This window comes from Protopterus annectens, chromosome 6.part0, assembly GCF_019279795.1.
Source record: "Protopterus annectens isolate FY-2018-M chromosome 6.part0, PAN1.0, whole genome shotgun sequence".
Classification (NCBI taxonomy): Eukaryota; Metazoa; Chordata; order Ceratodontiformes; family Protopteridae; genus Protopterus; species Protopterus annectens.
Window position 1 is genome coordinate 487,373,428 of NC_056737.1, and position 23,164 is coordinate 487,396,591.

Here is a 23,164-nt window from a genome sequence, read left to right on the forward strand (position 1 = left end):
TGTTGTAATTTGTACGGGTATTTGACATTTGATGATGCATTTTTTGCATGTAGTTTTAGGCCATGGTTCTGGCACCTATCATTTTTCTGATCAAGACCCTCCTGAAGGATGATATGTACATCATTGGGGGATGTAGTGATTGCCCCTAGCTTGCAGTTGTCAGCAGACTTCATCATCCAGAGGCCTTCCACATTTGCCTTGACTTCAGAGAAGTATATTTCAAACTGGAGTGGTCCCAGTACTGAGCCCTGTGGCACACCACTAGTAACACTGGCATGTTGTCAGGCCCCAATAAAGCCATGTTTGTAGCTTTAGAGAGTGCAGTGGCAACCTGTTCTTTGGAGATTATTGGCAGTGGAGTGGTGGAGGGTAATTTTTGGGGGGGAGAACTTGGGGGGGGTGATAGGGAGATGAAATTTAAGCTGAATTTGTAGGCCAGCAGATTTGCTGTCTTCTGACTGAGTACAGTTGATGCCATCTACACCTAATTCTGCACATTGTTTAGTGTTGCTCTTAAAATTGTGGACATAACTGAAACATGCCTTATGATTATCCTTAGCTTTGGAGATTATTTTTACCTCAGTCTTCTTTCAGAGACTTTGAAAATACTCTGATTCACTTGTTTAGACAAATGAAGGACTGATTTCTCTGTTGTGCATATTCCCTCTTAACAGGATTTTCTTTCTTTTGTTGTATAACCTGTTAATACTATGAGTCCAACAGGGTTGGCTTGTTTTTGCAGTTTGACCTGGGTTTAATTTGATCTGGTACTGACGTTTTTATGCAATTGTTTATGTGGTCATACAGGACTTTTGTGTATGCCTCTCCATAGGTTTTGGGGAAGCTTGGAAACTAGCTATGCCATCCCTTAATATGAGGTAATTTACCTTACGGAAGTTGTTAAAGTTTTTGGGGTTAGGTGGGGGGACTAGTTTTACCTTTATTTCAAGGGAGACCATTCATGATTTGATCTTACTAATGAGGACACAACACTAGGGGGTTGCAGCACTCTCCCATATTTGTGAGTACCAGGTCTAGGATATTTTTTCTGTAGTGGGAGTGCAGACCAGCTGCTCCAGAGCATTTGAATTTACAAAGTCATGAAATCTTTGGACCTGCATATTAGTGTTAATGTATGCCTCCAAATTAATGGAGGGATAGTTAAAAATCACCCGAGAGTATGGTATTTGGCTAGATGGTGAGTGATTCTAGTAATTACAGGTATGATGATTGGGTTTCCTGGATCATAGTGGGGGACCTTTATCTAGCAAGAATATGTTAATGGATTTTTCCCATAGTTGGTTGGACATGGAGTAGCTCAAGCATGTCATATTGTTTGACCAGCCTCCATATGTGCTTAGCCTTTATGTAGGCAGATACATCTTCACATTTAGCTTTTTCATGTTCAGAATGTATGAAAGGAATTATAGCCATGCACTGCCGGAGTGCTTTCCATGGCTTTGAACCATGTTCCAGTAACTGGTCAGCATTCTTCAGGGTGAGGAGAGCTTCCAGGGAGTGCCGTTTCTTGTTGAGGCTCCTACCATTGAGCAGTAACACCTTTAGCTTGTCCTGAATAGTTTTTGTTAAGTTGGAAGGCTTATCTGGTTGGCAGTGCCTAAAAAGGCACTGTAGGGGGGCGGATAATGTTTTGGCCAGTAGGTGACAGGTGAAGAAAATCCACAACAAAGCAGAGTGGCATGTCAACCATGTCCCCCCAGTCTGACATATTGGAACCATTTCAAATGACACCAGTAGCTAAGCCAACTGTTAAAGTTGATCATTTGCTGCTGGTATTGTGGCATCATCCTTGAAGGCAGTAGAATGCTGTTCAATGCTAGGCTCATTCCTGCTTGTGACACACATTCTGAGAGCTCAGTCATGTCTCTTCATATAGTCCGAGGAGGTACTTCTCCCTGACAGTCGTCTGTCATCTTTCTTTTATCCAGCCTGGGACATCACTGTGTTTCACAATGGAGTCTCCTATGACCAAAATATTGGGTTGTGGGGTGTTTCACCTTATAGGCTTTATAGTTGAGGTACAGTGAGATGTGGATGTGTGTTGTGATGGGAATTGTCATGTTTGTGTGCATGTGGAGTATCTGAGGACTGAATCTTAAAGGACTTTGAGGTTTGGGTAAGTTGCATGTGAGCATCTGTGCATATATGGGCCTATATGTGTGGTTCTTTGTGGGTTCCGTGAGTGATGAGTTGCTAACAATCTGTTTGTTGCTTGTATTTGTATACAAGTCTAGCCTCCATTGTCTGTGTGTAACTACATCTGTCACATTCTGTATTTGTTTGTTCAAGAATTAAGTGGTTGTTGGTGTACATAAGGCAATTGTTACAATGCCTAAGGATACCCATGTCTACCAAGCTGGATACAGAGATAGCAGGAAAGTGCCCATGCATGGCTGTAGGTCTTAATGTGTACTTGAAAGGAATAGGAGTGGAGAGTGTTTGTAACCATCTGAGAGAACTGTGCTTACATGGTGTAATCTGCAGCTAACTTAACAAGAGATGCTGTCTGAGCAGCAATAAGCCTGGGTGCTGTAATAAGCTAACTATCACAGCAGAGTTTCACAGTATAATGAAAGTAAGCAATGCTTCTAGATATTTGCATCTGTACAGAGAACTGGTGCAGCAAACACCTCCTTGCAAATGTATCAAATTTATGCCGACACTGGAAATAAAGAAAGCTGACTGAGCCAACTACACTTAGAGCCCTTTTGTGTACTTCCCAGCTCAGATAGACCAGGTAAACACTTACTGCCTCTAGATGAATAATCCCAGTCCTTCTAGTGTAAAAGCATGGTAAAGGGGTGTCCAGAGTAAAATGCTACCACAAACATATTTGAAGATATGGATACAGCAGTGTACTTTAAACGGCTTATAAAACTGTGATTATTCAATAAAAGTACTTTGCTTTCTATAAATGAGCCAAGAGCCACTCAATGGTGCAGAATTTATAAAAAACACTAAAAACAAAATAAGCTGATTAATAAGCCCTTTAGCCAATAAAACTACATGCAGAAGTCTCAAGTGTTCCCCAACCGAAACAGAACAGGCTACCTTCCAGTGCACTAGATGGAAAATCCACTGGGCACTTGATGTAAAAACACTAGAAAGTGCTTGCTAGAGTGTAAAATATACTACTTTATCCAGCAAGTATCTATGTAATGAATTCAGAGCAAGTAAATATGTAGAACAGACAATGAGAGATGAAATGCACTTTTTTCAAAGTAAGCACAAGGAAAGGCAAATAATAAAAGGTATCAACAGCAGTACAGACCGGAGGAGTATATTAAGCTCAGTTTTACAGTAGGGGTGTGCAGCTTAAAATCACCAGGTTTAAAAAGAAGATCAACGAACAAGGATGGTGGGTGGGAGAAAGTACTTTAACTTTATGCAGGCTAGAAACCTTTTCAGAAAAAGTCAAAAGACACAGAAATTAATTGTGTATTTAAGTATCACTCAGGAAACAATTTAACCTATGGAAAAAAAAACATAAAATGTGCAGCCTAGATAATTTGTGTCTACCTTGTAGAACAAAAACACCAGGCCAAGCAGGTTGTGAAATGTGCAGCCTAGATAACTTAAATGTCCATCATTCATAGAACAAACAATACAAAGACACCAGACCAAGCAGATTCCTTAAAACAGAAAACAAAACGGGGCAGGTAAAACAGAAAGCAGCTCTATCCCTCATGGACAAAAAGAATATAGGGCTACTTTTCTCACCCAGCTGGGAATCACCAGCAGTGCTGTAGTTTATGCAGGCTTGAAATCTGTTTAGAAAAAAGGCAAAGACCCAGAAATTGACTGATACCAGGTTTAACTTGAATAAGCTGCCAAGCTGTGTGGTGGAGGTTTAAAAGTTTTTACTTCATAAAATCCCATTATTTTGAGGGACTGTTAGTGTACTTGTTTTGACCTATTACATCATGCTTTAGCCATGCAGTGCATGAGGTTTTGAGTTGCAGGCGATTTCAATTCTTGTAGTGCCTAGTACTGACATTGGTGCTTAGATGTTCATCATTCCCACTTCCTCTGTGGCATTTTTGGTTATCTGCCAAGGTAACCCAGTACTTGTCAGGTTTCACAAGCTCAGACTCCCCTATCTTTCTTTTCCTGTGATAACTGATTGAGCATATCCTGAGAGAGAAGCCTTCAGCTGTTACAGGAAATGAGTGCCCATTCTTTTTTGCCACCCAAAAGAAGAAAGTTCAATGACTTTTCTAAGGATCCTAGTGGTAATTTTTCCAGATTACTGCTGAGATGATCATGTTGCTGTTAGATTTCTTATTCTGTTTCCATTTTTGTTTATTTAGAAAAAATATTTTATTTATTCATATCTATAGTAATTCCTGTGGGAATTTATGCTTGTTGCAGTGTTTATTTGGGGTCTGTCTGTGACAAATTTTTTTTATTGTTTTTGAGGGAACTGTGTTTGTGTGTGTGCACGCACGTTGTTAGATATTAGAGGCTGTCCTGTGTAGCAAGAAATGCAAATGAATCATGCTCTCTTCGCTGTTGTTGATGTCCTTCTGTTCCAGTGTTGCAGTATGCCACATATTGGTTTTACTCCTCGTGCTTTGCGTATGTCCAGCCAGTATGCAAAAGTTTTCAGTCCCCAAATGGTGCATGGGATGTCTGACGTGGCTCAAGGAGCTTGGGCCATAAAAGTGACATTTGCATGCACCAGCCCTCTGAACTTCTCAGGTGTTCCTGCTCTTGCTGACGGAGTTGAGAAATCAGATAAGTACCCTGTTGGGGAACCTTTCAGTCCTTTTTTTTTTATTGCATTGCCTGTTCATGTCATCATGAAAGGGCAAGTGTAATTGCGGCTGGCAGATTCCTCACAAGGACGCCCACGATCAGTGTCTTTTCTGTTTGGACGGTCGCACGACTACAAGGCCTGTCCAATATGTCAGGTGTTCGTGCCCAAAACCTTGTGTAGTTGTTTGCATCTGCTAAACCTATACTTAGGAAATCAAAGGTTAAAACAGATTGCATTAGGGATGGAGGGTTCATTCAACGTACCTTTTGAACTGCCGTAGAAGACCATGTCTACACGGCCTACACTACCGCTGCGCCTCTAGCATCCGACCCTCAGCCCATGTCCTGGTAGAGGAATCTGAATCCACCGGATTGGATATAGCGGGTACCTCTACAGAAGCTGCACAATCCCGCATGGAGAGCACGCCCGTAGAGGTTTTTCTGATGTCGGTCTCTGATGCTGGGGGGGTGGGGAACCAGCGATTTCAGTAGGCCCGTCGAATCCCTCCGGTCCTTTACAGACTACAGATTCCAGACCTTCCCCCCCTTCAGACACCAGCTAGGCCCCCTTAAAAAGAAAGAAAAAAAAAGAATGCTTTCAGTCAAAGCTTGTTTAATGCCTTCATGACTTTACGTCCTGCTTCTACAGGGACTAATAGCATTCCTCCTCCACTTTTGGGCCCTAGGCCTCAAGCCTCAGACCCTACCATGAGGGAAGAGGAAGACCTATCTGATTCTTCCTCTGAAGAATCACTTTCTTACACATCTCTGATCTCTTCTCCCTTGGGCTATGGTTCCCCAGAGGAAGAATCTCTTGATCCTGACTCCCTAGTTGAGGATTTCACCTTTGGGGAAACCAGCTCTGAGATGAAAGATCATTTCAAGTGGAAATACTCTGAGATGACTGAGGTTCAAAAAAGATACTACAACCTCATTTAAGTGGATTCCCCAAGTCCGTCTGCTGTTCCTCTAATCCTGGATGCTTTCTCTTCAGCATCCTTAAGTCCAGACTCTCAACCTGCTGCTCCACGCAGACCTGGCACTGCCAAATACGTCCTAAAGTGCCCACCTGCAGACCCTACCACTGTTTCCATCTCTACAGACAAGGGTTTTAAGCTGTTAACCACTGCCACCATTCTTCCTGCTGACAAAGATAGCAAGACCATGGAACGACTGAGTAAGAAAATTTACATCTCTGCTACCTTGTCCTTTAGTGCTACAAATTACCAGACACACACATGGCCAAATATGCCTTATTCCTCCTGAAAAAAGCCTCCAAGGAATTGGCTGATACACCAGACTGTGCTGCCAAAGCATCACTGTCTTCTCTTCTGGCCCTCGCCTCTCAGGTTACCAGGCACTCCATAAAATGCAGTTATGATGCTGCTGAAGCCTCAGCTAGGTCAGCAGCATCAGCATTTGCCTTAAGAAGATATTCCTGTCTTCACCTACAGCCCCTTCCTGACGATTAAGGGCAAAGCTTATTGATGCACAACTGGACAATTCAGCCTGGTTTGGTGCAAAAGTGGCTGATCTCTTTAAGTCACTTCAGCAAAAAGGAAGAGAAATTCAGAATTTGAAACGCCTACTTGTTTCTCTTATTCCAAAATTTCAAAGAAACTACCCAGCAAAAACTCAGTTCATAAGAAACCACTCTCCCCTGCAGCCAGCTCTTTCTAGGAATAGCAAACCTACCAGGAAGCCCCCCCCCCCAACTAGAGCTTCACCTTCCTATAGCCAGAGGTCACCCTTGCAAGATAGGGCAGGTAGCATCTGACTACCTGCCAACCTTGCCCCCACCACCCTCTCCCTCTCTACCTCTGTCAGTTCATCTCGCTCACTACCTCCCTGTGTGGACTCGCATCACATCAGACAAATGGGTCCTGTCAATCCTTCAAAGCAGGTATTTCATGACCTGCCCCCCCCCCCCCTCCAAGAGTGAAAGGGCATCCCAAAGCCTCCAACACAACAACTACACCTACTGTAGCCTGTGTTGCAAACACTGCTGGCTCAGGTCACCATCGAATCAGTGCCTCCAGTCTCAAAAGGAGACGTTTCTACTCCAGGATTTTCCTTGTTCCCAGAAAACACGGACCATGGAGACCTCTCCCATCTCAACCTATTCCTAAAGGTCCAAACCTTCAGGATGTTGACTTTATGTACCCTCTTCCCACTACCACTCCCCCAGGGGTTCATGGCCATCTTAGATATAAAGGATGCTTATCTACACATCCCCTTAAAGCCCACATTCAGAAATACCTGAGGTTCTTGGTGTGGACCCTTTTCACTTTCAATTATCTGTCTTGCGCTTTGGGCTTTTAGCTGCTCCCAGAGATTTCACCAAATGCTTGGCTCCAGTGATTGCTTACTGCAGGACAAAGGGAATCCAAGTATTCCCTTGCTTGGATGACTTGCTAATTCAGCCAGGCAACAGAGACCCTCCTCCTACTCATACACCTTGTAGTGTCCCTCCTACAGTCACTGGGATTCCAAATAAATTTCCCAAAATCCCACCTGGAATCTACACAAGACATTGTCTTCCTGGGGTGCAGAATTCTCACAGAGCTCATGAAAAGCCTGCCCCCCCCCCCCCGCCAAAGATGGAAACCCTGACAGAACATCTGCTTCTGGTCCATCAATCTACAGAACTGACAGCAAGGCAGTAGCTTAGATTCCTGGGTTACATAGCAGCCACTATCCCTGTGTTACCTCTAGCAAGACTGCATATGAGAAAATTACAGTGGTATCTTAGGTCAGTCTGGACCCAACACTCCCATCCTCTGGAGTACAGGGTTCCTCTCCTCCCATGCCTCAAACATGAAATCCAGTATTGGCTAGCTCAACTGACCCACAACCCAGGTCTTCCCCTCCAACCACCTCTACCCACACAGGTCATGCACACAGATGCCTCAGACTTCGGCTGGGGCGCAACTCTCGGCCATCGGGTGCAGGGCCTGTGGCCTCAACCTCACAAACTAGAACACACCAATTTTGAGAGATAAGGGCAGTTCTGGTTCTTTGAGCCTTCCTACTTTACCTGCAGCAAGGTCCATTGAAGATTTTCACAGACAACACCACGGTTCTATGGTATCTCAACAAACAAGGAGGGACCAAGTCATACCTACTGTGCAGACTGGCCCTTCTAGTATGAGAACTGTCGACCTCACAGGGAGTGACTCTGCAGGTGGTCTACATTCCCTCTCTTCACAACTCCCAGGCAGACACACTCAGCAGAGCCATCGCAGGCAACCACAAATGGATGCTTCACAGGGATGTCTTCCTGGACCTGATCCAACGGTGGGGTACATCTCAAATAGACCTGTTTACCTCTTCCATCAACAGGCAACTTCCTGGTTTTCCCCACTTCCCACTCATTCAGAAGGTCCTGGTGAAAATCTTGTTGGTGGCTCCTTGCTGGCCAAGACAGCACTAGTTCCCTCTACTTTTACAACTGTCCAAGGGCAATCACTGCAAGTTACCCTCAGAGTGGACCCTTCTCACACACCACAAGGGATCCCAGATACACCCCCAGTGGCAGTTACTGCACCTCATCCTGTGGTTGATAGTATTCTGATTCCCTTCAGACACCTTTACAGCGAGGACATGCTCGATGTCCTGCAGGAGACCAGGAAACCAAATACAAGAAAATCTTGCCTTTCAAAGTGGAAAAGGTTCTCTATATGGTGTCATACAGTTGGGCCCACATGCAAGTGAGACCCCTCTAGTCCTGTCTTACCTGTGTGATCTACTGCAGACAGGATTAACTTATTCTTCCATTAAAGCTCACTTGTCTGGAATCTCTGCATGCCTTCGTCTGGATTCCCCTCTAGCTTCCAGACTCCCAGCTAAGCTTTTCCTCAAAAGGGTACTTCACCTCAGACCCCCCCCCCCCCAAGAAAACCACCCCACCCACCGTGGGGTCTTAACTATGTTTTGGAAAAGCTAAGGCTTCCTCCTTTTGAGACAGCAGACAAAGCTTCTGTAAAACTCGTACTTGTCAAGGCCACTGGTAGAACAGTTTTCCCTCAGTCAGAAGCGTATCAGAGCTGTAAGCCCTTATGGCTATTCCACCTTTCCTAGTTTTCCACAATGACAGGGTTTCTCTTAGAATTAACCCTTTCTTCATGCCCAAGGTGGTGAATGATCTGTCTCTCAATCAGGCCATCCACCTACCTACCTTTTTCCCTAACCCACAGGGAGACAGTGAGAGAGTTCTTCACTCCCTGGATGTTCACAGACAACTCAGGTTTTATCTGCATAAAACCAAGTCCATCAGACAAGCTGCCCAACTTTTTGTCTCCTTACACCCCAGAGTCCTGGGGAGGACAGTAACCAGACCGACCATCTCTGTCTGGATTTCCAAAGCCATCACCTTCTGCTACCAATACCATGGAAAATCTCTGTAAGGTACTGTTAAAGCACACTCCACCAGGGCTATGGCCTCCTCAGAAGTCTTCTTCAAGGATCTGAATACCTCTACCTTTCTAGAAGCAGCTACTTGGTCATCAGTACACGCCTTTACCAAACATTGCAAACTAGACCACATCTCTAGAGCCAAGGCAGGGTTTGCCAGGGCTGTCCTTCATGGATTCCTTAGACAGCCTCTAGACCGCCTCCCCATTCACAGTGAGCTTTGGCACTCACCCATATGTGGAGTACTGCAACACTGGAATAGAAGGACATAGAAAAGTTGTGTAAAATCTTACCGTAACCATAGATCTTCTTCTCTTCCATGTTGCAGTATTCCTTCCCACTCTCCTTCCCCTCCTGTTAGGTTGCATTTTCCTTTGTGGGTGGTACAGGACTGGCATTGCCCTTACTAGGACTGGCTCCTACTGGCTTTTAGTTCTGAGGGCTTGTGCATGCAGAAGTCATTTTTATGGCCCACGTTCCTTGAGCCACATCAGATGTCCCACGCACCATTTGAGGACTGAAAACATTTGCATACTGGCCAGACGTACGCAAAGCAAGAGGAGTAAACCCATATGTGGAATACTGCAGCATGGAAGAGGAGAACATCCTATGGTTATGGTAAGATTTTACACAACCTTTCTTTCCCCTTTATTTTCATATTTTATTAGGAAAGTCTTGCAGAACTTGGAATTTTTCAGCATTCATACTTTAATGTATGATCTGCTCTATGTTTTTAACATTGGCTCATGATTTTAATGCAAGTGAAGTTATTCAAATGTACTGTGTAGATTTTGCTGTCTCTCTATGATAAAGTGTAGTTTAAATTGCAATTAAACATTATTTCATGGCAGTTTAATGTGTTTGAAGTGTATGGAGACTGTTTTTAACATTGGTTGCATTGGTGTTTGGACATTGTATATGGGAAATTCTGTAACTTCTGTCAGGTTTAAAAGAATTCTGAATTTATGTCAAACTGTTTTGTGATAATTGGTCTGTTTGGCAGAGTGTAGTTGTGTGTGGGAGGCATACTTATTATTAGAAACTTTAAGTGATTAGTGTGATAGTTATCCAGTACTATCAGTTTATTATTCTGTCTGGTGTTCTCTCTGACATGATGAATTCTAACTCTAGTGCCCCCCCAATCAAATCTTGTTGCGCCTAAAAAGAAAAAAAAATCAAAATAAAAATGTGCGTCAGCCTAGGCTTAAGTCTGTCTGGGCCATTATTCGGACTGCAGACCACTTAACTTTTGGCCCATTTCCCTCTTGTGTAGCTTTATTTATTATTTATTTATTAATGTATTTATTCATTTAATTGCATTTTTAAATATTGTAAATATTATTTATATATATTTTTTACATCTTTATATATCTACACATGTGCATTAAATTATGTAGCACCATTCAGGATATACAGCATATTTTTAAGGACTAGATTATGAAGTTTATAAATGAATTTGTTAATGTTTTTAAAAGAATTTCAGATATTGTAAGCGTGCAGGTGACATAAGTAGTATTATCAACTTTTTATGTTCAATATATATATAGAACTATTAGTAGAAGGATTGGTTTGCACATTTAGAATTAGTAGTGTCAGTACAGCATTTAATAATATATACATATTTAATTGTGATTATTATAGCTGTATAAGCAATGTATTAGGTAGGTACTACTTTAAAAGTTTTTGGCGCCAAAACGTAATATAAAAAGGAAATTGACTTTATTATGGCAGTTCTGAGGAAGTCTGCATTAGACAGATGAAAGCGCTTAACTTGTTTGTTCTGGATTACTTGCTGTTTTGGATTTTTCATTTGTTCGTTGTGGACTATTAGTGTTGTTTCCTTAATAAACTGGGACCTGTTCAAGCTGAGGACTCGTTGTGCCGTCCTGTACCTTTGGTTCATTTACGTTGTTGCTTCTGCTGTGACTTTTTACTACTTGTGTAGCTTTGCTGGCCACTATGGAATGGAATTTAGACACATCCTCCGCGGCTGTTCCAGTACCTGGCACAGTTATGGGAGAACCAAACCCTTTAGATGCAAGATTAGTCCAGGGTAAGTGACCCCTTGCCAGACACAATTCTCTGTTCCCAGATATTTTATCTAGTAGTGAAGTTCAAAAGAAACAGAAGTGTCATCATACAGGTGGTAATCAGATTGTAGCTGTTCACATCAGCTTTACAAACTGCTATTTGGATTTCTTTGCTAAGAGTGTTCCCCAGACAGCTAATTCTGGTGGCTGTATTCCCATACATGGCTATAGTGCTAGTTTGGCTAGAGGCATTTCCTTTGTTTCAAAGAATGATTAGGAATCTGATGATGACAGTGGTAATTTCCTAGCTGGCACGATGTCCAGTCACCTTCTTTATTCAGAAGGTGAGCCTGAGCTTAAGTCCAAGCAAGTGTTCTCTTTTCTTCAGATGACTGCTAGATTAAGTGATGCCTTTGCTTGGGAGCAGCTGGGAACTACCCCAGTACAAGGCAGGGTATATAACCTTATAGGGGATGAAATATCCAATTCTCTTGCTATCCCTCCTCTCTTACCAGTCTCGGAAGATGTTAAAGCTGCCTGCTGGACATCAGTATTTATTCCAGTAGTCCCTAACTGATACAGGGAAAACGGTTAGATCTTCAGGGCAAAGGGATGTCTCTTCATTATTCTAGCCTTTAGAGTGCTAAATTATCAAGGCTGTTTGTGAAAATTTATTTTACAGTATGTATACAGTTTGCATGATTTTGCTGCATCCTTACGTGTGGAGCAAAAGTCTTATGTGAATGAAATTATTCTTATTTGTTTTGAAGCTTGCTTTGAGAAGTGTGCTTCAATGTGCAGATATAATCTTGTGAAATATTGCTACAAAAAATCTACAAACCAAGGAACAAAAACAATTCACCTAGTCTATAGCTTTAACCCTTCCAAGGCCTGGAATAGCCTGCCACTAGATATAAGAAGAAGACAGGGAAGTAAATACTGTGGGAAGATATAGCCAGGGAATTGTTATGGCTAGGCTTGTATAGGCCGTAGAGCCAATAGCCTAGTACCAATCTATGAACCTATAAGATCCCTTGAACATCCCAATCAATTCAAAACCACTACCAAAAAAATCTTCATGAAAAGTGGACTTGCCAACGTAATTATCCCCTGTAAACACTCCCCTATAACTTTCTACTTCTGTTCTCTCTTCCTTCCCTTCAATAAACAAACTTACTACTTTATTTTCTCCTCTTGGTACATCGCTGTACAAACATAACTCGTAAAATATTTCAGCTATGTAACTATTGTACTATTATGTATATAATATGTAATTATGAATGTATCCCTCTGATGAATGTATTTATGTTTGTATTTCACTTGCCACAGCTTAATGTAGGACACTAATGCAATAATGTGTGGTACTGATGAATGTAATGAATGGCACTGTAATGCAGTAATCTGTGGTACTGATGACTGTATTTCTATATGTATTCAGTATGTAAAATTTCTGATGTTCATCGTGCATACAGCTGCAGTCATAACAGATGGGTTATCTTGCCGTCAGGCGGGTCCTCGGTCGGCCGAATTCCAAAGTCTAGGTCCGGCGTCGGTTGTTGTCGCTTCTTCCCTGACGTCAGTGCGGCAGGAGTATAAAAGAGGCAGCCGATGCCATATTCTTGAGTCTTTCTTGCTGTGCGGTGCCCAAAGCAGAAGCAGTTCGCAAGTGCTGGTCGGCCAGCTCCTGAGATTTACGAAAGTATTTCAGCCGAAGTCTTTTTGAAAGCTAAGTACCCCGTTGGGGAAACTTTTCTTGCCTCAGACCGATGTCAGACAAAGTTAATAATTGCATTTCTTGTGGGAAGCAAATACCGCATGAGGATTTCCACTCTTTCTGTATACCTTGCTTAGGCCCAGACCACGATGTCTCGGCCTGCCGTTTCTGTGCTAGATTCAATAAAGACACTATTAAGCATCGGGCGGAGTTCGACCTTCACTTTTTCGGCAAAAAATTTAATTATATTATGTCGTCGGACACTCCGACTCCAGTTTTGAGCAAAAAAACTCAAAGATAAGGACCGACATACGAGGTCCGCACCACCTACTGAAACCACGCTAAGGCTACCGGTTCTCCGGTACTCAGCGAGGCGCCTACGCAGCCCCTGACTACCTATGACAATGCGTAACCGGTGTCTTCAGTACCCGAGGTCGCAGGCTCCTCGGCCCTCATTCCTACTACAGATCCCGACGACACTCCTGGCGGGGAAACGCAGAATTTAGACAAGGCCTGCCATTTCTCAAGGGGCCTTCAGGCCTTCCTCCTTCTCTATTAAAGCCTTCAGTAAATCTAAAGCAGCCATGAAAACCAAAAAACAGGTTCCTCAGACCCCCCTCTCAAGGCACCATGCCTAAGAAACAGATGCTTAAAATGGCTGAGGATTTGATTACTCTTATCAGGGGATCTCAACCCCCCTCTGACAAAACGCCCAGATTAGAGGAAGACTACCCTTCCTCAGATCAAGCTTCTATTACCTCAGAACTATCTGAGGACCAGGATTATGCCTATTCTCCATTCGAAGACTCTGATGCAAAAAAGTCTATTCCCTCGGTCTCCCCCCCCCTAAGGACTTCTCTTTTGGGGAAACCCTGCATACATTGAGGGAACACTTTCATTGGGAAGGCCAAGATTACTCAGACTCCAAGAAAAGGCTCAGGGAATTTCTTCTGCTCCCCCAGCATAGGCCTCTGGCTATCCCTCCTGTTTTAGATATATTGGATGATGTGTACACAGAAGCCAGCCTTAATCCAGATTCTTTGCCTCCAGCTCCTGTTAAACCAGACGGGTATTACCGGGTTCCTGATTCCCACCAGTTCCTATATAAAAGCCATACTGCTGACCCAGAAACAATTTCACAGGGTCCCAAGGGAATTAAGGCCTCTACTGCTAGAAAACCCATTACCTTCAGAGAGAGATTCCAGAGCTTTAGAAAGGTGGGGGAAAAGGTGTACACCTCGGCCACTTTAACCATGAGGGCATTAAACTGTCAGTTCCATATGTTAAAGTATCAACAGTTTTTGATATCTCAGCTGAAAAGCAAGATGACACAACCAGAACAACCAGATTTAAAAGAGTTGCAGGATTTGTTGCATGGTGCAGAGCAAGTGGGTAAACATACCTTGCAGTGTGGTTTTGATGCTTTAGAGGCCTCATGTAGAGCTGCTGTTACGAGGTCTGTTATACGTAGGCATGCTTGGCTCAAAGAGCAAACCTTACCAGATCATGTCAAAGCTAAATTATTAGATGCACCTCTTCAAAAAGATGTATTGTTTGGTGTTAAAGCTGAGGAGGAGCTACAGAAAATGGAGGAAAAAGCGAAATCAATGCAAACAGTGAAAGATTTCCTGCAGGTACAGCTTCCACGTTTCAGAAGAAACTGGCCTTCAAAAAATTGGTCCTTTCCAGCCACGGACAGACCTCAAAGGGGCAGATACAGGTGCCCAAGGGGTAGAGGGCAACCTCAAGGATCTTTCAGAGCCAGACAGTGGCAAGCACCAACCCCAAGAGGCGCAGAAGATGGATCACAGTCTTTTAGAAAACAGACACAATGACTTCCCCCTACACCTGCCAAGCAAAGCTTTAATGGCACATTATTCTCAAAAAATTGGCATATTGTTACAAAAGACAAATGGATTCTGGACATTATAGACAGAGGCTACAGGTTCCACTTTCACACCCTTCCAAAAATGAGATGCATGCCAAACTTGCCACAAAATCAAAGGGCAGAGGCAGAAAAACAAGTTTCAGCTCTCATGGACATGAAAGCAATTCGAGGTACCTGCAAAAGAACAAGGTCAAGGGTTTTATTCCAAACTATTCCTGGTACCAAGGAAAGACAAAGATTGGAGACCTATCTTAGACCTATCCATCCTAAACACATATCTACAGGTGCCAAAATTCAAGATGCTCACATTACAGCAGCTTCTTCCCATGCTGGGCAAGGAGTCTTGGCTGGTAACATTGGACCTCAAGGAGGCATACCTGCATGTCCCTATCAGACAAGTTTGCAGAAGATACCTCCGATTTCTTGCAGGTTCAACCCATTACCAATTCTCTGCATTGCCCTTTGGCTTATCTACTGCGAACAGAGTGTTTACGAAATGCCTGGCATCAGTAATCGCCTTCTGCAGACTACAAGGGATACAAATCTACCCATATCTGGACGACTGCCTGATCAAAGCGGACAGCAAGGAAATACTACTGCAGCACCTGGCGTTTGTAATAAAACTGTTGGAACTTCCTGGGATACACAGTCAACAAAAAAAAAATCAAAACTAATACCCTCTCAACAAATAATTTTCCTGGGTGCCAGCTTGGATACAACCACCCAGATGGCCTACCTCACGCCAGATAAGCAAGGGCGACTGTCTCAATACTTCAGAAAAATGGCAACTTACACCAGGCTAACTGCAAGGAAAGTCCTGCAGGCTCTGGGATTCATGGTATCTTGCATCCTACTACTCCCATGTGCAAAGCTGCATATGAGGAAACTTCATTGGTACCTGAAATACTTATGGTCTCAACACAGCCACAGCTTGGAAGCAGTTATACCACTCATTCCATGCCTTCAAAAGGAATTTTTGTGGTGGACTCAAGCTTGCCAAAGAAACACAGGTCTTCCTTTCTGTGTACCTCAAGCAACTCAAATCATCACAACAGACGCCTCAGACTACGCCTGGGGAGCACACATGACAGATCAGTGCATTCAGGGAAAATGGACCCGAAAAGAGAAGCACCTTCACAGACATGCATCTGGAGCATTTCTCCCCGGGCCTCCGCTGAAAACAGGCGCTGTGGAACCTAGTCGGACTTTCCCGGTCAACAAATGATAAATAAATAAAATAAAATAAATAAATAAATCAACCAAAAGGAAATGCTAGCCGTGCAAAAGGCTATTATGCCCTTCAAAGACCTACTGCATCCAGGCCAGCTATTGATAAGGACAGACAACACCACAGTGATGTGGTACATAAACAGGGGGGAACTCATTCATACCCCCTGTGCAGGCAAGCCATGACCCTATGGAACACAGCACTGGAACTGCAAATTCAACTACAGGCACAATTCCTGCCAGGGAAGGAAAACACACTGGCAGACAACCTAAGCAGAAATATGACAGATCCGCACGAATGGAAGTTGCACCCTCAAGTTTTCACAAAGATAACTCAGGCATGGGGACAGCCAGACATAGATCTCTGTGCTACCCACAGAAATTGCCAGTTGAAAAAAATTTTTGTTCAAGGACCTATCATCCACAGGCCTGGAAAGTGGACGCACTTTCCTTCAATTGGGCAACATTGACAGTCTATGCCTTCCCGCCTCTTCCTCTGCTGCCCAAAGTTCTATTAAAAGCCAGAGCAGAGAGGCCGAAAATGATTCTCATTGCTCCAGACTGGCCAAGACAACACTGGTATCTGCTCCTGAAGAGCCTGACACATTCCCCACCATGGATCCTACCTCTAGTCCCTCTTCTGTTGTCCCAGCACAACTACAAAACCCTTCACAGCAATCTCAAAACTCTAAATCTAGCTGCATGGAGAATTCTTTGATTTCCCAACAGTTTCTCCTCTTCAAAGAGGTGCAGGATGTCATCTTGGAGGCCAGAAGACCCTCTACTAGAAAGGCCTACTCCGCCAAATGGAAGCGATTTTGTGCCTGGAATCAAGAAAAGGGACAGAATCCTTGGGTAATAAATATACCTCAAATTTTACAGTACCTAGCTGAGATGTTAAACAATGGACTTTCCTTCTCCTCCATCAAGATCCACGCTTCAGCCATTTCTGCACAATACAACACAGATCCTCCTTTATTCTCTCACCCTCTCTTAAGGCAGTTCCTCAGAGGGGCAAAGAATATAAAACCCCCAAGGAAACCACCAGTCCCTGCTTGGGACCTCAACTTTGTATTGGAAAAGCTGACCCTTCCTCCCTTCGAGCCAGCTTCTTCAACAGAGTTACAGTACTTGTCATGGAAAACAACCTTTCTTCTGGCTATCACCTCAGCACGCAGGGTTTCGGAGCTACAGGCCCTCATGGCTGTACAACCATTCATCATTTTCCATCAGGACAGAGTTTCCTTACGAACCAACCATACCTTTATGGCAAAGGTAGTATCCAGTGTAGCTTTGAATCAGACTATCCACTTACCTACCTTTTATCCTAATCCACAAAACAAAGGGGAAAGATTACTACATTCCTTGGACATTCACAGACAACTTCGTTACTATTTGGACAGAACAAAGCCATTCAGGAAATCTGAGCAACTCTTTGTGTCCTATGCAGCAGGTGCTCAGGGAAAGGCTATTTCCAAACAGACAATTTCAAAGTGGATAGCCCACTGCATACGCTTTTGTTACTCATTTCATGGAAAAACTGTGCCTGCATGCATCAGATCCCACTCCACCAGAGCCACAGCTACCTCTGCAGCCTTCCTCAGGGGGGTCCCTACCAAGGACATTTTGGAAGCAGCCACCTGGAGTTCAGTGCACACTTTCTCCAAGCACTATCACCTCCCACTATACTCAAACTCTAGAGTGGGCTTTGCCACAGCAGTCCTGCAGGGCCTCCTAGCCCCTCCTAGTTCCACTTAGTGCCTACCACCCTTACTTAGCTTTGGGATTCTACCCATCTGTTATGACTGCAGCTGTATGCATGATGAACATAGTACAGTTTTGTACCTACCATAAATGTAGATGTTCGAGTGCTCATACAGCTGCAGTCCAGGTTTCCCTCCCTCCATCCCCTCTTATTACAGGCCTTATGACAAACACTTTTCATATAACCTTTTTGGGGTATTCTTTTATGGTGTATTTGCTTGCAACTACTGTTTTTGATTTATCAACATTGCATCTTTGCATAACATTATGTTTGCCTACCTTCTGGGGGCACCTGACATCTGGGGCAAGAAAAACTGAAGAATATGGCGTTGGCTGCCTCTTTTATACCCCTGCCGCACTGATGTCAGGGAAGAAGCGACAACAACTGATGCCGGACCTAGATTTTGGAATTCGGCTGACCGAGGACCCGCCTGGCGGCAGGATAACCCATCTGTTATGACTGCAGCTGTATGAGCACTCTAACATCTACATTTATGGTAGGTACAAAACTGTACTTTTTCTGTTGGAGCTTTTCTCCTTGGGCTTTCGCTGAAAATGGGCATTTGTAGCCCTAGTTGGACAAACCCGGTCAACAAATATAAAATAAATAAATACAATTCTGTTGTATTTAGACTGTCTGGTTATATAATCAGAACTTCTCTGATTTAAAAGCCAAAATTTTGACTGCACCTTTAAGTTCTAAATTGGATTTTGAGAATCTATGTAATAGAGGTACCAAACAGTGGGATGAGGGAGATAAATTAATGCATGGAGTCTCTAGGATGTTACCTGTACCTAAGTTTTCTCCAGGCAATGGTGTCTTCTGTCAAAGGGTAGAACAGACAGTCTCATCCAAACAAAAGCCAGGCATACAAAAGGAAATGTTAAGCAGGTAATTCTTTGAAACTAAGCAAGAGGTTTTTTTCTTTCCCAAAAAAAGGGTCAACCCCTCTAAGTGGGATGACTATGCCAAGTCAGAGTACCCCTGCCACCTTCCATCTCTTTCTCCTTTTCCCAGGTTCTCTCTCAACCCTGTGGCCTTGGCCATAAGTAGTCTCAGGTTTTGAGAATAACTTGGAGAGGATGCACTTGGCAGTGGATAGAAAAACTTTTCCCTTTCAGGGGAATTTTCCCACATCCACTAGACAAAGACTTTGTTTTCATCCAGTGCTCTATCACATGGTTGAAGCAGGGGTCATAGAACTAGTGCTTTTGATAAATAAAAGCAAAGGATTCTACAATAGTATTTTTATTTCCAAAAAAGAAGCACTCTTGGATACTTGTCCTAGGTTTATCCTTTCTAAACACCTTTGTAAAAGTTCTGAAATTCAAATGCTGCACAGTCGGTCCTAGCACTATTTCCAGACCACTTTTCATGGTGACTCTAGATCTCAAGGATGCTTATAATATTCCTGCTGCTCCCAATTTCAAGATGTATTTTGAGATTTGCTGTGTCTGGCTTGCATTACCAATTTTCTGCATTACCCTTTGGGCTGTTTGCTATACCTCGACTCTTTACAAAGTGTCTGGCCCCAGTGGTTGCTTATTGCAGAACCTAGACATCCACATTTTTCTTAAAACAATGTGCTAATTTGTGCAGATTCTGTTTCCAGGTACTTGGAATCCTTAGACAAGGTTGCATCCCTCCTTTCATACCCGGGCTTCAAATGAACTTTCAGAAGTCCTTCCTCACAGCCTCTAAAGGAATGGTTTTCCATGGGGTGTTGGATAGAGACAGTTAAAAGGATTTCCTTTCTGCCAAAAGACAAAGTTCTGACTTATTAGGGTATTTTCTTGGATTTCTCTCTTCAAGATGTGGCCTTAGCAAGAAAGTTCTCAAAATTCTAGGCCTTGTGGCATTTCTGGTCTTCAAGATACCACTAGCCAGACTACATTTGAAAAAAAATTCAGCGGTACTTAAAGAATTGTTGAACTTCAACACCTTCATTCTTTGGATGTCCAGATATTTGTACTTGGATTTGTGAAACATTAACTGCAGTGGTGGAGGAATCAACTGTCTCTAAATCCAGGACTCCCTTCTGTCTTCAGACCCCACTCCAATCTGTGCAGATGGACGCTTCAGATTTTGTGTGAGGAGCTGTGTCCATGGGAGTTAAAGTGCAAAGGTTTTGGGGTCCTCAGGACAAACCAAAGTATATAAGTGAAAAGAAGTGTTGACAGCAATTCATGCCACTTATGGACTCTGGGTCCTCTTCTAGAGGTCACAGAACACTGCCATGATGTGCCTGAACAAGCAAGGGGAGCCATACCCCCTTTGTCGGTCATCAGTGATAGCCTATTAGCTGGCTCTGCAGCATTCTCTGACTCTTCAAGACTCATACATAAGCAAAACACAGTGGCAGACAGACTAACCAAATCCTTGTCAGTAGACGCTCCATGTAGAGGTCTTCCAGAACTTGATCCAGATGTGGGAAACATTTCAAGTAGATCTGTTTGCATCCATTCAGAATGGACATCTGAAGAAAATTCTGTTAGACATCCTTGCAGCCATGCTTGGAAGACGGTCGCTGTATCATTCCCATGGTCGGGAATCTGCCTGTTTATATTTCTACCCTTTCCAGAGATTCCCAAGATACTTCTAAAGATTCAGAAAAAAATGTCAGATTGTTGTAGTAAACCTCCTTTATAGTCTGTGCAAAGTTGGTTCTCTTTCTTAGTGTAATTAAGGGGCAATTACCACAAGCTTCCTCATAGACTGAATTTGCTCATGAAGCGAATGGTAACCCCAATTTAGAGCGGTTGCAACTGACAGATGGATGATTCTGTTTTGACACCTGATTTCCAATTCATTACTTGGGAGACTGTTTTACTCATTGCTCTGATATCTGTAAGATGAGCCTGAGCTTCAGGCTGTCATGGTAGGCTAACTCTGATTTTTCAGGACAACAGGATTGTGTTATGTACAAAACCGTCATTCATGCCTAATGTTTCTGAATGTACTTTTAATCATGCTGTCAATCACCCAGTGTTCTATCCTGATACAAAATACAAGGGAGAAGAGTCTACGTACTCTGGATGCAAACAAGCAGCTCAAGTACTATCTTGACAGAACAAAGCTCTTTAAGAATTCTGTTTGTTTCCTATACAGAGGCTAAGAAAGGTCAGCCTGTCTCTAAGCAAGCTATTGCACTATTGCTGTCCTCTGCTGCTATTTTCCATTACTCCCACCCTGGTAGATATCTTTCAAACAAGGTTAAGGCTCACTTGACTAGGGCCTTATTCTCTTCAGTATTACATTAGAAAGGGGTGGACTCTAAAAGCATTCTAGAGGCAGCAACCTGGTTTTCTGTTCATACTTTCAGAAAACATTACAAACTGATTCCCTTCTCATGATGCAGAACATACTTTGCTGGGACCATTCTCAAGGTGCTCTTAGATCCTTATTATTCCATGTCCCTGGTAGGAGTAAAATTTGGGAATCTACCCAAAATGCCTTTGAGGCAGTGGAAATTATAAACATAGTACAGTTGTGTAAGTCCTACTTACCTGTAGTAGTAGATGCTTGAATTCCTTGCTGCCTCAGTGGCAGCACCCACCTATCATCCCCCATCCCCCAAATTGTAGAGGTGGGGTTTAAGCTGTTTGATTCAGTTGTTATAGGATTTGTTTTTATATGGTATTGTGATTGGCTGTAAATTTATTTATGCTAGATGATTCTGGTTTTGGGTACGTACTTGTCCTCCTCTGTGGAAGTGATGGACTAAACACGCTTCCTATGACAGCTGAAGGCTTCCCATTCAGAATATGTTCAGCCAGTTAGCTGTCACAGGAGGAGAGAGGGAGGGAGTCTGCTTTTGAAAGCTGACTACTAGCATTCTTGTTACCTTGGCAGGTAACCCAAGATGTCAGTGAGACAGTGAGGAATTCTAACATGTTCTGTTGTAGGTAATTTGGACTTCTGCAACTGTACTATCCTGACTGGTTGTAAACATTAGAAACACAAAGTCAAAACACCAGACACCTGTGCAAGGCTAATGTTTAATTTATACTACTGTACTTACTAAATATTATAATTGTGTGGATAGCTGGTGTTTGATGATGTTTAATGAGTGCAGTGGGTATAATTTAAAATGGAAGTACAACCTGCTTTCTGGCAATGAGCAGAAGTCCAAAAATGAAACAATAAATAACGATACATCTGTTTCTTCTAGCCTGGCATTTGTAGAGAGCCTGTCTCTTTGCTAGGTCTTCCCCTTGCTCCATTCAGTCCTAAACCCTTTTCCCCCCTTGTACAGTACTGCTTCCACTCAGGGCACCTTATTCTTTCTTTACTGTGTTTGCCAGCTGCTGGTAGAGGTAACACATGTTATAAATGCTTCCTCACCTGCCTCTCCTGGCATCTCTCTGCCACTTGACTGGTACTGCTTGCTGTCACTTTTGACATTATTTGTGCTTACATGCTCCACACCGAGGCCACCCCTCCCCTTTTGGTGATCTTTATCATTGACTTTCTCCTTAGTTTTACTTGGCGTAGGCCCTAAAATAGGTTTTCAAGTTTTCCCTGAACTCTGGTCTTCTTGCCCTACACCCCTAATACTCTTTATAATCTTTTTTATCTTAAGAAAAATTGCTCCTTTGTGATTTCACAAAATATATTTGAAAAATAGTATTGGGTGGAAAATGAAACCTCATCCGTTCATTATTATAGGACAAGCCAGTTGTGTTTCTGACCAATTATCAGCTGAGGTACCAAAGGGCTAATATGAAAGAGAAGAATATTACAGCATTGGCTTGCTCTTCCTTGTTGTGGTGAAGATGTTTTTTTTGTGTGTTCACTGCTACTTGTAAACTCCTGGTGTGAAAACTGAAGGAAACACCTGTGTTAAATACAGGGAAGTCTTGGCTTTTTACACTTGAGTGAGAATCCCACCTAATTAGCCATCAGCTGCTGTTTAGGTATTTCAGATCTCATGTGGAGAAGGCTACTGATGGTCCCAAAAAGTGAGAAGTAACCCCATCTTCAGTTTTTGTCGACTAGGGCCTCATCATCCACCCTCAGTTTAATATTGTGTAATAGTACTTAACAGGTAAGCTGTGGTTGGTATGTGGTATATTTGGATCTTTAAGCAGTGAGTGAAATACAGTGATACATTCACAACTGTGTGTGTATATATGCAAACGCATGTCTGTAAGCTGTATTTGAATCAGTAAAAAAACAATTTATGTAGGCGATAAATTTTTGATGTAACGATAAGATTTGTTGAATGATTTTAGTGTCTGCTTTTAAGGTAAGTGGTGTGGGCCTCAAAAGATTTGATCTGAATTAGGCATTACATTTAGAAGATACAAAGATTAGTAAACAGAGAACATGCATAAGATAATGTTCAT

General features: G+C 42.9%; 1 protein-coding gene across 1 annotated transcript in view; it reads left to right on the top strand.

Moving 5' to 3' along the window:
- The window catches only part of UBR1 (ubiquitin protein ligase E3 component n-recognin 1), a gene marked incomplete in the record, with an annotated part of 4,571,807 nt that overhangs the window by 1,380,939 nt on the left and 3,167,704 nt on the right, over positions 1-23,164 (top strand).